Genomic DNA, 14,273 nt, shown 5'->3' with positions numbered 1-14,273 from the left:
GCTTAATCCAAAGGAGGCACTAAGACTGGAAGTTTAGCAGCAACGTGGGGTCATCTGAGGAAGAAGTTCCTGGGTCCCCTTCAGATCCCACCACATGGTTCAATATCCACCTGCCCCACATCAGAGGAGTGACCCTGAATTCCGTTTAGGGTTTTGAACCTATGGGCTCTCCAAGCAGAAAATAGCACATAAGTTCTGGTTGTAGAGCCTATATCAGCCTTTCCCACCACGGGCTCAGAAGCAGGTCCGAAGGAATTCTTTTGAGGCCCGCTGACTGCCTGAAAATTGAGTCTAAGATCAACCATAAGTAAACTTCACTAGTCTCAGGTTTATTGAGAGAGAAACATGATAGCTTCAAGTCACTGTTTTTGTAAAAATCAGCTTTATTGAAGTATAATTTACATGTAATAAAATTATTTAATTTTAAGTATCATTCAATGAGTTTAGACAAAGGTATACTCTCATATAACTACCACCACAGTTATGACACAAAATACTGTAATTCCATCACCTCCAAAAATTTTTCTTTTGCCCCTTTGCAATCACTTCTACCACCCTCAACCCTTGATAACCACTGTTCTTCTTTATGTCATTATAGTTTTGTCTTTTCTTAAATTTCATATAAATGGAATCATCTAGCTTTTTCTGTCTGGGTTCCTTCACTTTATATTATGCTTTCGAAATTCGTTTGTGTTGTTGAATGTATCAAGAGTTCAGTTCTTTTTATTACTGAGTAGAATTCTATTGTCCAGATATACCAGCATTTGTTAATCCATGCACCAGTAGGAGGGCATTTGAGGTGTTTCCAGTTTGGGGGTTTTAGATAAAGCTGCTAGCAATGTTCATGTACAAGTCTCTGTGTGACAGATGTTTCATTTCTCAAGGGAAATACCTCTCAGGTAAATGGGATTGCTAGATCACATGGTAAGTATACATATAACTCTATAAGGAACTGCAGACTGTCTTCCAAAGTAGTGAACCATGTCAAGTGATCTTTAATTTTAAAAACTTCCAATGTTCTGTGTCTCAGTAGGAGTCAAGAAAGATTACCTTCTGGACTATAGCAGAGGCAACCCCAGCAATATCACCCTAATGACGAATTAACTCCTATGGCCCTGGAGGTCCCTTATCCCTGCAATTTGAGAATGAAGCTCTAAACCGGGTCATTCACCCCTACCCCATATCTCATCTTCCTCTGCGCTTCCGTGATCTTCCTGTACTGGGCTCAGGTCATGGCAGTCTATACATAATGTATGGACTGTCTGGGAATTAAGTTTCCACCCAAAGCAAAAAGTCCTAGTTGCCTGACTTTAACTATTCATTTGTTTGGCTATAGGATCCTTCATTGAACAATGGGCAAGTGATAATTATAAATGGACCCAGCAGACAAAGCTGGATCCCTTTTCCTAGTTAGATGATTAACCAGAGCCAGTTCTCAGTTACCCAATCAGTCAATAAGCATTTGTTGAGCTGCACCACAGAGCCAATATTTCTTGCAACCTTACTGTCCTTGCCTGACCACTTCGTGGATATTGTCATTGCTCCTTGACAGATGATTAAATGGAAACTTGGAGATGTGAACTAACCTGCCCAAGGCGACCCTGCTGAAGCCAGAATGGAGTCCCAGGTCTTTCTGCTGTGCCAGTCCTTTCTTGGGGAACTTGTTAGGTAGCCAGGAGGTGGGGCAAGTTTAACACGTATAAAATAAGACAATCCATTTTCACTCACGGCTTTCCTGAAAACAGTTGAAAACACTGATCCTTGCATAAAACTCTGTTTTCCCCAGATGAACATTGTTTGAGTTGGGATTTTCTTCTTGATTAAGGTCTTGACATAAATGAGTGACGAAAATCTCATATAAGTAAAGTTATTACAAATATAAACCTTTTAAATAACTTATTAGTGAAACTGTCCTGTCTTTATGAAATAGGCACGAAGGTATTGTAGACATTAATCACACAAGGGGCCCTGGATTTTTTTATTACAACATGAAAAACTTTAGTATGTGTTTAATATAATACAAAACGAATATGCGAGATGTAGTGAGAAGTAAACAATTAGAAATGTTTTTATTTATGTCGAGAAAAGCATTGGGAGAAAAATTCTGATGGCTTTGGCCTCTTCATAAAAACTGGACTGAGATTTTGTATATGACCTTATTTCTCTTTGATCACGTTCTTACTCTCCATAGACAGGGTCCACAAATGGGCACCGGGGGTCTTTGAACCACCTGAAATTGTATGTAACATGTTTTGAGGATATTATTTTTCGTGGAATTTCTAGCTTTCATCAATCAGATCCTCAAAGGTCTCTGTGAATCAGTTATTTCTTAGGTTTTTTTCTGTTGCAAGCAGTGGCATTAAAATTATTTTGTTGACTTTAGAGGAGTGTTCAGAGTTAGAATCATTCTTTTAAAAAGTATCCTGAATCTTCTGCTTTTGGCAGTGTGATGGACTAGATTCTCTGAAGGGCTCCCTCCTTATTAAACAACTGGATCCTGGAAAAAAAATACTTTTAATGTATTGTTTGGTTGCAGGAAGTAGGGGGAATCTCCAAGGTCCCACAAAAAAATCATGGATCTGATACTGCAGTAGGAAGCCCTGATTGGAAAACAAAGGGAAGGCTGAGCGGCATAAGGGCCAATGCCCATTTCAGCTGCTACTGTGAAGCCTGCCCTTGGGCCAATGGTAACATGAGGGATTTGATTCAAGACTCCATCTTAGCTCAGGTCTCTAAAAGATTATGTGTTGTCACTGCCCACTCCAGTTTTCTGAAGTCTCCTCTGCTGATCACAAAGAAGCTGAAACTACATTTCCCAGAATCCCCTGCCCCACAGCCTTCCTCTAGGCTAGGCCCCAAGCCACCTGGAAACTTCTCTGCCATCCAGTGGGTTGCAACCACATCTTCTCCAGTGTGGTCTGAACCTCAGCTTTGGGGTGGGAGTCCCCCTTCAAACTCTGTCTTCCTTTGGTATTTTATCTCAGCCCTATAGTTATTTATACATCTTATAGTTCTTTTATTATAGCTTAATAATTCCTACCAAATGCCCATTGATAAGAGAATGGATAAATAGCTATTCATGCAGTGAATGAACTACAGCTGCACACATACCCTGGTCAATATAATGTATGAAAAGGCAAGTTGTGGAAAACTACATAAAGTCACAATACCACTTTTATGAAGTTCAAATAAGTATCCTACATTATATTTTGTTTAGAGATTCATACACATGTGATAAAACCACATATTTTTAAAAGTCAAGAAATGGTGTCAACATAAAATTCAAGCTAGTATTACCTCTGGTGAAGAGGCAGGGTAAGATAGGAAAGAAGTATACAGGCAGACGCATCAATAGGTAAAGGTTTAGTTCTTAAGTTGGATGGTGGGTTTACAGGAGTTTATTTTATGTTGTATTTATTCTTTTGATGTGTAGGAGCACGAGGCATTAAAATTTAAGTGGCCTGTAGTTCCCTTATTCCACCACTACGTGGCAGGCTAGTCCGTCAGTAAAGTAACTCCTGGACGGAAAAGACTGGTGAAAATGGACATGTATCTAATGGCTGCATTCTAGCAGCATTCACTCTCTCCCATAAAACATATATAAAACAGGGCTTTGTGTTCTCAGAGTGTTTACATGCACAACCAGGGCAGCTCAGGTGCACATGACGCTGGCATAGATTTTGAAGCCACCTGGCCAGGTTTTGTTGTCTTTCTTTCTGCTTGGTTATGTAACCGTTTTTTTGCAAACCTAGTGTTATCTGCTTCAATGTTGATTTTTATTTCTCAGAATTTCCCAAGGTGTTCATTCCTTAAATTAACAAATGGAGCATGAGGTTGGTTACTTGGCCTCCCTCATGGCAATTGACACATCAAACTTCCCATTCTACGTTTATTGATTTGTGGCTCCGTTTTTCAGCATCAGAACCACAGTTTAATGACTGTCTGGATGACACTATTATAATACATAAAGAGTCTAAATTTAGTGACAGTGTTAAAACAGCAACACAATAGTTATCAAAATCACTCACAGTAATTCTGGTGCCAAATTGTGACTGACAAGTGTTGGTAGGTATTTCTGTTTTAGCAGCCAATGTTAAGCCACCAAGCGGCAATAGCACAAACAGTACTCCAGCCACCCACTTCCGTTTCCATTCTCCAGACCTGCCCTGTCCACTGTATTAGCCACTGGCCACATACATCAATTGAATTGGAATAAGATGTGCTGTAAGTGTAAAATACACACTGGATTTGAAGTCTTAGTAGAACAAAAAGGTAAAATGTCTCTTAATAATTGTTAATATTGATAACATGTTGAAATAATATTTTAGGTATGTTAAGTGAAATAAAATATATTGTTAAAATTAATATCACCTATTTCTTTTTATCTTTTTTTTTAACTAGATAATTTAAAATGACATACTTGGCTCGCATGTGTGGCTCATATTTTATTTCTATCGGACAGCACTGCTCTCTAGATGTTATCACCAATACTTGTGATCCCTACTTACGAGAAGGGCTCATGGGTGTAGGGCCACCATGTTCACAAGGGCCTCGTATTTAGTTTGATGCTCTGCTGTCATTGGCTTGACATCGTTAGTTGTATCTTTGAATTTGAGTTTTAGGGACACTGGAGCTTCCGCCAGGGGCTAGAAACCTTGGCTCAAACTCTGTCCCACCTCCCGCCGCCTCCGGGGGAGGGCGCCCGAGCCTCTCAGTATCCGTGGCCCCGCCCCGCGACTCCTGCCACTTTTTGTCACCCGGCGGAGTGCTGGGTGCGGTTGCGGGAAGGGTGAAGGCGGGGTGTGGAGGTGGCCATCCCTTCCTTGGGCTGGCAGCGCAGGGTCTCTCGCTCAAACAGATCCAGGTGCGGAGCGCGACCAGCGCGGAGCTGGCAATACCCTCGGGGGTTGCCTGTCTGCCCCGTTTTGCGCGGCAGACCCTTGGGAAGGAGAGACACCTGGCCTCATTTCTCCATACTGCGCTGGGCCAAGGCGCGGCACCGCGGTCAGCCGGGACCCAGAAGCGCGCAGGCCTGAGCGCGCTGGCGCAAACCTAGGATAGAGGCATCCGCGGTTGGGGTAGGATGGAAAACGACTGCACTCGCCTTCAGAGTGTCGACGTACACCCGGGAGCGCGCCCTAGTCTGGCTCCGAACTTGGGGCCGGGGTGTGGGGGAATCTACTCTTCTTCCTTCCAACCTGTGTCAGTCTTTCTTGTGTTGGCCTCTTCTGGACAGCTCAAGGCACCCTCTGGAAACAAGTCATAATGCACAAATGGTGATTCCACATGCGTGTTAAATACTATGATATTTGCATTTAAAAGCGGGGATTGCACAAGACAAAGATGAATGGTAAAATTCATGATAATTAAAAATTTTTAATTTTATTTATTTATTATTTATTTATTTATTTTTACTTAGACATTAAGTAGCAAGTAGAAAGACCATGACAAGTCAAGAGAGATCACTGGAAGAAAGGAAAACTCTTTGTCCTGCTTTTTGAACAAGGGGCCCCGCATCTTCATTTTGCATCAGTCCCATAAATTATGTGGCCCGTCCTGTTCCCATAATCTCAATTTCAAGCATCCCAGGCGGTGACCATTCCTTCTAGTTGTCCAGCTCTCTCCCTTTGGCACCTCAGGTTCAACAACTGATCCCAGAGGGACTTATGATTGATTGATTATTCGCTGCCTACCTTCCTGCCTCCCCTCCTTACCCAGTTTTAATATCATTTTTCACTATTACAGTCGCTCCCGTGAATACACCCTGAACTCCCTTGTCTCCCTTCATGATGCTCATCTGATAAAAGCAAATTCCAGTACAACTCAACTCTGCTCTATGCGAGCTCTCATTCTCCACTTGGCAGCCCTGGGTTCTTGGCTTGGCATTCTCCAGATTTCAGAGCAATCAGAGAGTGGCACCCAGGGTGCAAGCATTTTTCACGCCTCTATATTTGCTTTGGTCATATTTGCTAAGGTGCCATTGGCCAGAGCAAGTCACATGCCCAAGACCAGACTCCAAGGGTGGAGAAATAGACCGCACCTCTTGACGGAATGAGCTGCAAAATCACATTGCATAGGAGCTTTTGTACAGGGATGGGAAAAATTTGTGGCCATTTTTTCCAATTTATCACAGACCTTAAAGGAAAGAAAGTGGATCTTAATCTTTCTCTTTCCAGGAGGTATGTAAGTTTCTGCAAATATGACTATTTTCCCAGCAACCTGGGTTATTAAGACAATGGGAAGAAGAGAGGCAACTTTGTCAAGTCATTAAATTTTCCAGAGTTATGATTATCTGATCACCATACATAACTAAAAGGGACTAGTCAAAAAAACAAACAAATACCAAATATCTATTGAGTACAATGTTTTACATGGATTATAATACTTGTTTTACATAACAGTACGAGGTAGGTAGTATAAAGCCCATTTAATAGATGAGGAAATACATAGGGGCACAAAATAATTTAAAAATCTTTATAACATCACACAGCTACAAAGTGGCAGAATTCACATTTGAACTCAGGTCTGTCTAAAGCCTGAACATGGCTCTTTCCTTAGCATAATATATATGCTATACTGTCTCCTAACTTAAGTGGTTCTTTCTAAAATAAGGAAGGCTTGCTTCAGGTGACATACACATGGCTGATAACTACTATTTCGCAAGAAATTTGCATTCTCTAACTTTATTACATATCAACTACATACTAATTTTGAGGAAGCCATTTGTGGGGACAGAGTACCAGAGAGCAGTTTCCAGGCTCTCTGCCTCACATGGAAAGGTACTGGCTCAGGTAGTCGCTAGCTATCAACTGTGACTAGTTGGCCATCAGCTGTAACCAGTTAGCCAATTAGCCACTGATATAACTGCTGTGGTTGGGTGGTTGGTTGGTTGGCAGTCAGAGAAGCTGATGGCGGATTGCGGATCATGTGGATCCTGCTTCCTGTGTCTCCCCCAGCCGCCAGAGAGTCTGGGGTGCAGGAAGACCCCTTGTTGGGGTACTGGCGGATGTTTGCTTTTGTACCTACAACCCAGATGCCAGAGAGAATATAGTGGTATGATCCCCTACCTAGGGCTCTGTGGGTGTTCCTTTTTGGCCTCACCATATCCTGTGTTCTTATGTGGGGAGCGGGACCAGAGACGCTGCATGACACTGTTGTACCAACCTGTGAGGACAATCAACTATGGCCTGAGGGGTGTGATTTATTAATTCTCTGCACCTGAGAACCTGAGTTCCAGTTAGAAAACAAATAATTTCAAAAATTAAATAGAACTAGGAAACAAATACATTAAAAATCCTAACATTTTTAGGAATCGATACAAACCCATATAAAAATGAGATAAAAGTTATTAATCAAATTAGTAAATATTTTAAAAGTATTAATAGCCAGTGTTATGGAGCGTTTGGTGAACTAGGGTTCATTATATATGGCTGGGAGCTGTGTAAGTTATGTAAATTATTTAGGAAAGAAACTGGTAATGTTTATTAAAGTCTTAAAAAGTTTATACCTTTTGTTTCAGTAATTCAATTTCTTGGAGTCTAGCTAAGGATATATTCCCAACAACCCAATGTTCAGTAATAGTTTTTATAAAGATTGTATAATATGATGGGAAAATGTTTATGATGCAGTATTAAGTTTTTCTAAAAGCAGGAAATTAAAAAATTATAAATAGTGTATATTATACATTTTGAATACAAATATATAGGGAGAAAAAACAAACCCCACACCTAGGAGTTTGAGATTTAGGCCCTCCCCAGAGTAAATGCACAGTATGGGAAGGACAGACACCAAAAATAGGCAAAAATAAGTAGGCTTCTGCTTTTGTGAGAAAGGGGACGCAGGCGAACCTGGTCTCGTGGAGTAAGAACTGAGACTACCCATATCAACATGACACAACTGTTCCAGGAAATTCTTGCCCAGGAAGATGAGTAGATTAACTATGTCCTCAAGAAATGAATTTATCTGGACAAGTAGTTTGCTCGCCTGGGACAGGACAGGTGACTGATTTCCTATCAGGACTACAGACTGCTCACATAGGTAAAGACATCGTTTCTGTGACTAAGTTTCTTTCTCACGATTTTCTTTAAGACCCTCACTTTTCTGTGTCTATAAATCCTAAACTCTTACATGTCAAAAACTGTGCCCAGTCCCCATCAATTTCTTGCTTTGAAAAACCACTTAAGCCCAGACCCCAAATCCTATAAATACCCTTTCTTGAAATCTCCCTTCTGAGATATTACCAAATCTCTTATCAAGCTAGTACTCTCCCTCACTGCAGTAAATACCTAACAGATGGAGACTGACTTTGCTTGATCAACAGGTTTTTCTGGTGTTCTTTTGGGGAGTTGGCAGTAGACAAGAGTTCTCACAAAATCTGCGGACTCAAATAAGAAAACATCTGACATTTATTTTTATAATCCTTTAACTGAAATTTAGCATTTCCCTCAATTATGAATGTAAGCAACTAATCGTGGTGACTTTGTCACCAGTAAAAATTACAGGTATTTTCAGTCTGCATTACAGCTGCTGCATATTCTCAAAATACCATGTATGCTTACCACCACTTTGAAATTTATAGGGTCAGTGCTGTGAAGACTCTGAGATTTTATCCTACTTGCAGGCTAACAAGTCAGCTTGCCACAGTTTCATTGATAATGACAGAGACACGAAACTCTTGGGTCTTAGACTCTTGGATCTTACCCATAGCAAAAGCAGTGGCCAGAGTGTCACTGTATTTGTGCTGTTTCCCTGATCTCTCATTCCCACAGGGCAACATGGAGGACCGGGTGACATGAGCACATGTAGTAGTGTGTGTTACAAGAGAGGAATTTAGGGCGAAGGGTCCAGCATTTTTTGAGCAAGCAGCAAATGGGCTAGTCTGTTTGTCTAAGTGACTAGCTACCGAAACTGCTCAGTATCAAGCAATGGGTAAGTCTTGCAGTCTGGCACACTCAGTAAGAACATGCAGGGACATTCAGGACCTATGGTGGACTGCCTCTCCAACATAGAGTACTGGACCTTGTTATTAATGCATTTACAAAGGAGCAAGATGTATTACTGTATTATGATTTTGCTTTCATATTTTAATATGACTGGTTTCCTTTATAATCCTATGTATTTATTATATGCATATAAATACATTATTCTGAGAAGGGGTTGGTAGGCTTAACCAGGCTGCCAAAGGGGTCCATGGCAACAAGCTGAAGATTTTCAAAAATGTATTTACCAACAAATGTTTATTGACATAAAAATAAATTTTTATACAACTCCATTACTCAGGAAAACCTCTGCAGAACTCACCTTGTCTGGAAGGCAGAGTGGGGAGTGGTATCAACCCCAGGAGAATAGAGTTTGGCTTCCAGTTGTAGGAACCCCAGCTAGTCACTTAAACTCTTTGTGCCCAGTTTTCTTCCTCTGTAACATGAGACGCCTGTTACCTAACTCACTGGCTTCCAGGCTCAAAACACTGGAGAGTGTAAGGTACATCCTCACAGGTTGCAGGTGGGAGTGTAAACTGACTATATCGGGGGTGCCAAATAAAATGTACATATTTTAAGAGATGTTATCTGTGTATTACTTTTCTAAGTTGAATTGAATTACAGTAGCAATGTGTAGTATGAGTTTGCTCAAAAGATGGCTTTAATCAAATGAATGGTAGCATCATTCATTGTATTACAATTTTAATACAGTTTTTTCCTTTCTTAAAATGTGTATACATTTTTTTGGCACCCTCTGAATTTTTCTGGAGAGTAATTTGGCTATATGTACTCAAAAATATTCAAATCCTTCAAGCTAGTAATTCTATTACTAGAAATTTATTAGATCATAATTAGATATAGAGACAAAAATGTAAGCAAACAGATATTCATGGGAGTATTTTTTATAATAGTAACATTTATGTAAACATCTTGAATGTCCAACAATTAGGGCATAGCTACAGAAATTGTGGCACATCTATGCTGATAAATGCAATCATTATGAATTATAGTAGAAGGATTGGTAACATTAGAAAATGCCCATGATTACACTTGTTTTATTAGGGAGACCACTTCATGGATGGTGTAGATGCCTGACCACTGCACTGTACATCTGAAGCTGAAGCTGAATAATACTGAATGTCAACTATAATTTTATATATATATAAAATTATACACAGTCACAGGCTGTGGAGTACAGCATAGGGAATAGAGTCAATGGAATCGTGACAGCTATATATGATGTCAGAGGGGCAGTAGATTGGGGGGGTATCACTTTGTGTGTAAGTGAGGGGTGTAAATGTCTAGTGCATAGTTTTGTACACCTGAAACTAATAAAAAAGAAAAGAAAATGCCCATGATTTTATGCTAAGTGACAAAAAAGGATACAAAACTCTTTGTTGTAAGCCTCCACTTTTGTTTAACGAACCATATATGTCTGTGAGCTTAGAAAAAAGACTAGTTGGAAATTTACTGAAAATGTTATTGCTAGTGGGATAATATATTTGAAAATTTTAAATTGACATTTGAAAAATTTCCCAGTATTCCTCAACAAGCATGTGCTGCTTTGAAATAATAGAATCAAATTATTTTAAAAAGCAACTCAACATTAAGGTTATTTGCGTGAAAGTCCTTTGAAAATCATATTGTGCTACAAAAATGTGAAAAGTTATTAACAGGGCTTTAGAAACATAGTTGGATTAATGTGTAAATCAATAAATTTGACTACTAGAAAGATAAATTGGTCAGTGGGCAGCTGTGTTTGGGGCAGCGCCTGCAGCAGGCTCACTCCCTCTGCTGGCTCCTGCTCCCCTCCCGATGCAGCCCAGCAGCCCTGAGACCCACCCAGCAATAACCTCTGTTTGTTTTTCTTCCCTTCCCTCCACCACCCAGCCCTCCCTCCTCTGGTATGTGCCTGTCTGGTCTTGTCTCCTTGGATGAATCATGTCTCACAAATGGAAAACGACTCAAGACCATGGTCTGTGTTGAAAGGCTGAGGCCCAGCTTTCAGTGTTACATCAATGTGGGTAATGAGGGTTTTGCTGCAGATTCCAGGCTAGAGGGCAGGCATGGGTGGTGCTATGTTTATGGGCTTCTGGACTGTGGCCCTGATAGAATGCTAAAGCCAAATGGTCAGACACAGGTGAGGAAAAAGCCACTTCTTTGGTATGATTTGAGGGCATACTGTGGTTTCCCTCACCCCAGTGATCTCTGGTGATAACTCATTCTCCTCCACTCCTGAGAAGGCTCCTGTTAAAATGTATATGGATCACCTGGGGCAGCAACATATCCTAATCTTACGACTGAAGCTCCGGAATCGGTCAGGAACGTAGTTAGATTTGGGTTCCAACTCTACTGCTACTTGGAGACTCACTTGATGTCTCTGAGCCCAGGGCCCCTTATCAGTACATGATGACAAAAGGCCCTTTACATCAAGCATACAACTGGCATAGTTTTAGGTGCCTGTCTCATTACCTCATTTGAATTACACGACAACCCTATCAGGCACGTGCTATAATCATCAATCATGTCCATCTTACAGATGAGGAAACTGAGACCCAGGGTGGTTAATTCACTTGCTCAAGGTCTCACGGGGTCAGCACTAGGATGAACCCAGACACTGTGGCTCCAGAATCTATTTCTTTAACAACCATGTTGGAGATGGAACAATATGGGACATTGTCCCATGTAAAATGGGACAATACGAACTATGTTTTATTAGGAGCTTAGTTAGTGCCAAGCATTGTACTAAATTGTGACGGGCCAGCCGTCACGAGTCGGTGGGTTCCCGAATGGGGGAGTGGGAATGAATAAAAGACACTCTCACATATGATGGCGATCGCGGACTTCAGTGATCCTGAAGACACTAAGTTTATTTCACTGCTCCCATATAAGCAGTTTGAGCACGTGCAAGTATGTATTAACATAACAAATGTAAATTCTTTAGTTTTCACATAGAGGATACAAAATTCACCGAAACTCACAAGTAATTATCTTATCAATTGCCCTGATAGGCATCAGCCTTCTGTGTCTGGGAATGGGCCGCTCCCACCAAATTCCTCAGCAGCTTACAAGCTCAAGCTCCCCTCAGGTGCAGGCAGAGACAATTGCCTCAGGGGGAGGAAACAGGTAGCATAAACTGAGCCATTCTGCAAAGCTCAGAGTTTCCTGTAACCATGGCTCCCCACATCTCCCCCTTTTTTATTTTATATGAACAAAATCCATCCAGTCAGGATGGTGAGGTGACGGCGCCTGTCTTAGGCATCCCAGGACGCCTGCCTCAACTTACCCGTCATTGGTACTTATATTTTATCATACAAGCCCTGTCTTAGGTGTTGAAGCGGCTCCCAAGTATTTGCCCGTCGTTGACTAACCCGTCCCTCATAAATGCACAGGGGTGAGAGTCTTAAGACTTGCCTTAAGCTCAAGCTGATGGATGTCTAATGAGGATGGGGAGTAGGCACAGAACCGAACAGACACAGAAGCCCAATAAACCTACTCAAAGCATACTCAATTTCTTTAACAACCATGTTGGAGATGGAACAATATGGGACATTGTCCCATGTAAAATGGGACAATACGAACTATGTTTTATTAGGAGCTTAGTTAGTGCCAAGCATTGTACTAAATGCTATACAGGAATTTCTTGTTTGTTCATCCCAATGCCTGGAATGAGGAAGGGACTATTGTCAGCCTGGCAGGATAGCCTACTGTCCGTCTATTGTAGCCTAGAAAAGCTAAGATGTGCCCATAAATAACTGTGACTCATGGTAGAATTGGAGCTGGAAGAAAGCTTAGAGATTATCTGGTTTAAACTTATTTTTACTGATGACAGAACTGATTTGCTTTGTTTATTCCCACAGGGGTTGGTGGGAGATCTAGTGAGATAATAATGGTAGCCAACACTTACTGAATTGGTTGCTCTGTGTGTGTGTGTGTGTGTGTGTGTGTGTGTGTGTGTGTGTGTATGTATCTTATTCAACCCTCACAGCAAGCAGATTGGAGATGCACTATTATTATCCCCATTTCACAGATAAGGAGACAGATGTGAAGTTAAATAAGCAACTTGTCCTGAGTCAGTCACGTAGCTAGCAAGCAAGTGGTATAGCTGGAATGCTGGCAGAGGGGATTCCAGAGCTTGGGTGCTGAGCCACTCTGCTCGTGCCTCTGCAGTTAGAAGAAACCTAGGAGGAGGGGGCTGGAATAGGTGGATCAGAAAGTGCTTTGTAGACTATATAAAGTGCCGCACAGACATGAGTTAATATTAGAAGGAGGTAAGGATCCCGTGAGAGGTATAAAGTGGTAGAGAGCTCAGGGCAAAATCAAGGAAGATCTCTAGGCTGAGGAATGAAAGTATTTATTAACTCCTTATACAGATTAAGGAACTTGCCCAAGGCCACAGCTAGCCCATGGAGAAGGGAGTCCAACCCCAATCTGTTCAACACCAAGGGTCATCCTCTTCCATTAAAGTATTGAGAGGGTTATAAGACTAAAACAAGTATCTTTACTAGTGCTCCAAAATGACATCTTGCATGCACTTTGTATAAATCTGAGAAACTCCACTGACTCAGAGCTGGAAGGCTGGGCTCACCTGGCTTGGAAAAAGGAAAGCTCCATGGAAGGTACAGCTAATTCTGCCGGACCTCCCAATCTCTAGGAAGCAAAGAGCTGGAGGTTGGTTCTGTCTTTGGTCCAGGTGGAAGGCTGAAGTTTTTTGTCATCAGCAAACCAATCCCCATCAGGATATAACTACTTGCAGTTATATTTTACTATTGCTCATTTGCTCAGAGGCTTTCTGTGAAGGGGAATATTTCAGAAGCACAAGGAATTATTTCTGGGTTTCGGCCTTTGGGAAAGCAGCCTTGTCCTGTTTACACATTGTCTCCTCAGGTTTGTGCAGACAAGTCACCTGTTTACACATTGTCTCCTCAGGTTTGTACAGCCACAGATAAGTCACCGCAAAGTCCAGGTAAATAGAGGCAAGCAAATAGTCTTCAGTCAGCCAATGGCTATTGAGCAACCAAAGGATCCCATAACCCTATACTAGGCAACTGTGATAACTATAGAAGAAAAGAGCAGCTCAAGGCTCCTGACCTTGGGCTGCTGGAGCAGAAGTGTGTTCCAATCTGGGGGAGGAGGACAAGCAGTGCAAGTTCTGAGTTCTTCTCTAGCATGACCCTTGGTCCAGGAGCCCCCCCAGCACCCACCCAGTTACACCACTGAATTGAGGTGTCAGCACTGGGATGAGCCCTAGTTTATCAAACAAGGACAAGAGGACGAAGAAGGAAGTCTCTTATT

Source organism: Rhinolophus sinicus, linkage group LG03 (genome assembly GCF_036562045.2).
Source record: "Rhinolophus sinicus isolate RSC01 linkage group LG03, ASM3656204v1, whole genome shotgun sequence".
Lineage (NCBI taxonomy): Eukaryota > Metazoa > Chordata > Mammalia > Chiroptera > Rhinolophidae > Rhinolophus > Rhinolophus sinicus.
This window is presented reverse-complemented; position numbering follows the sequence as displayed.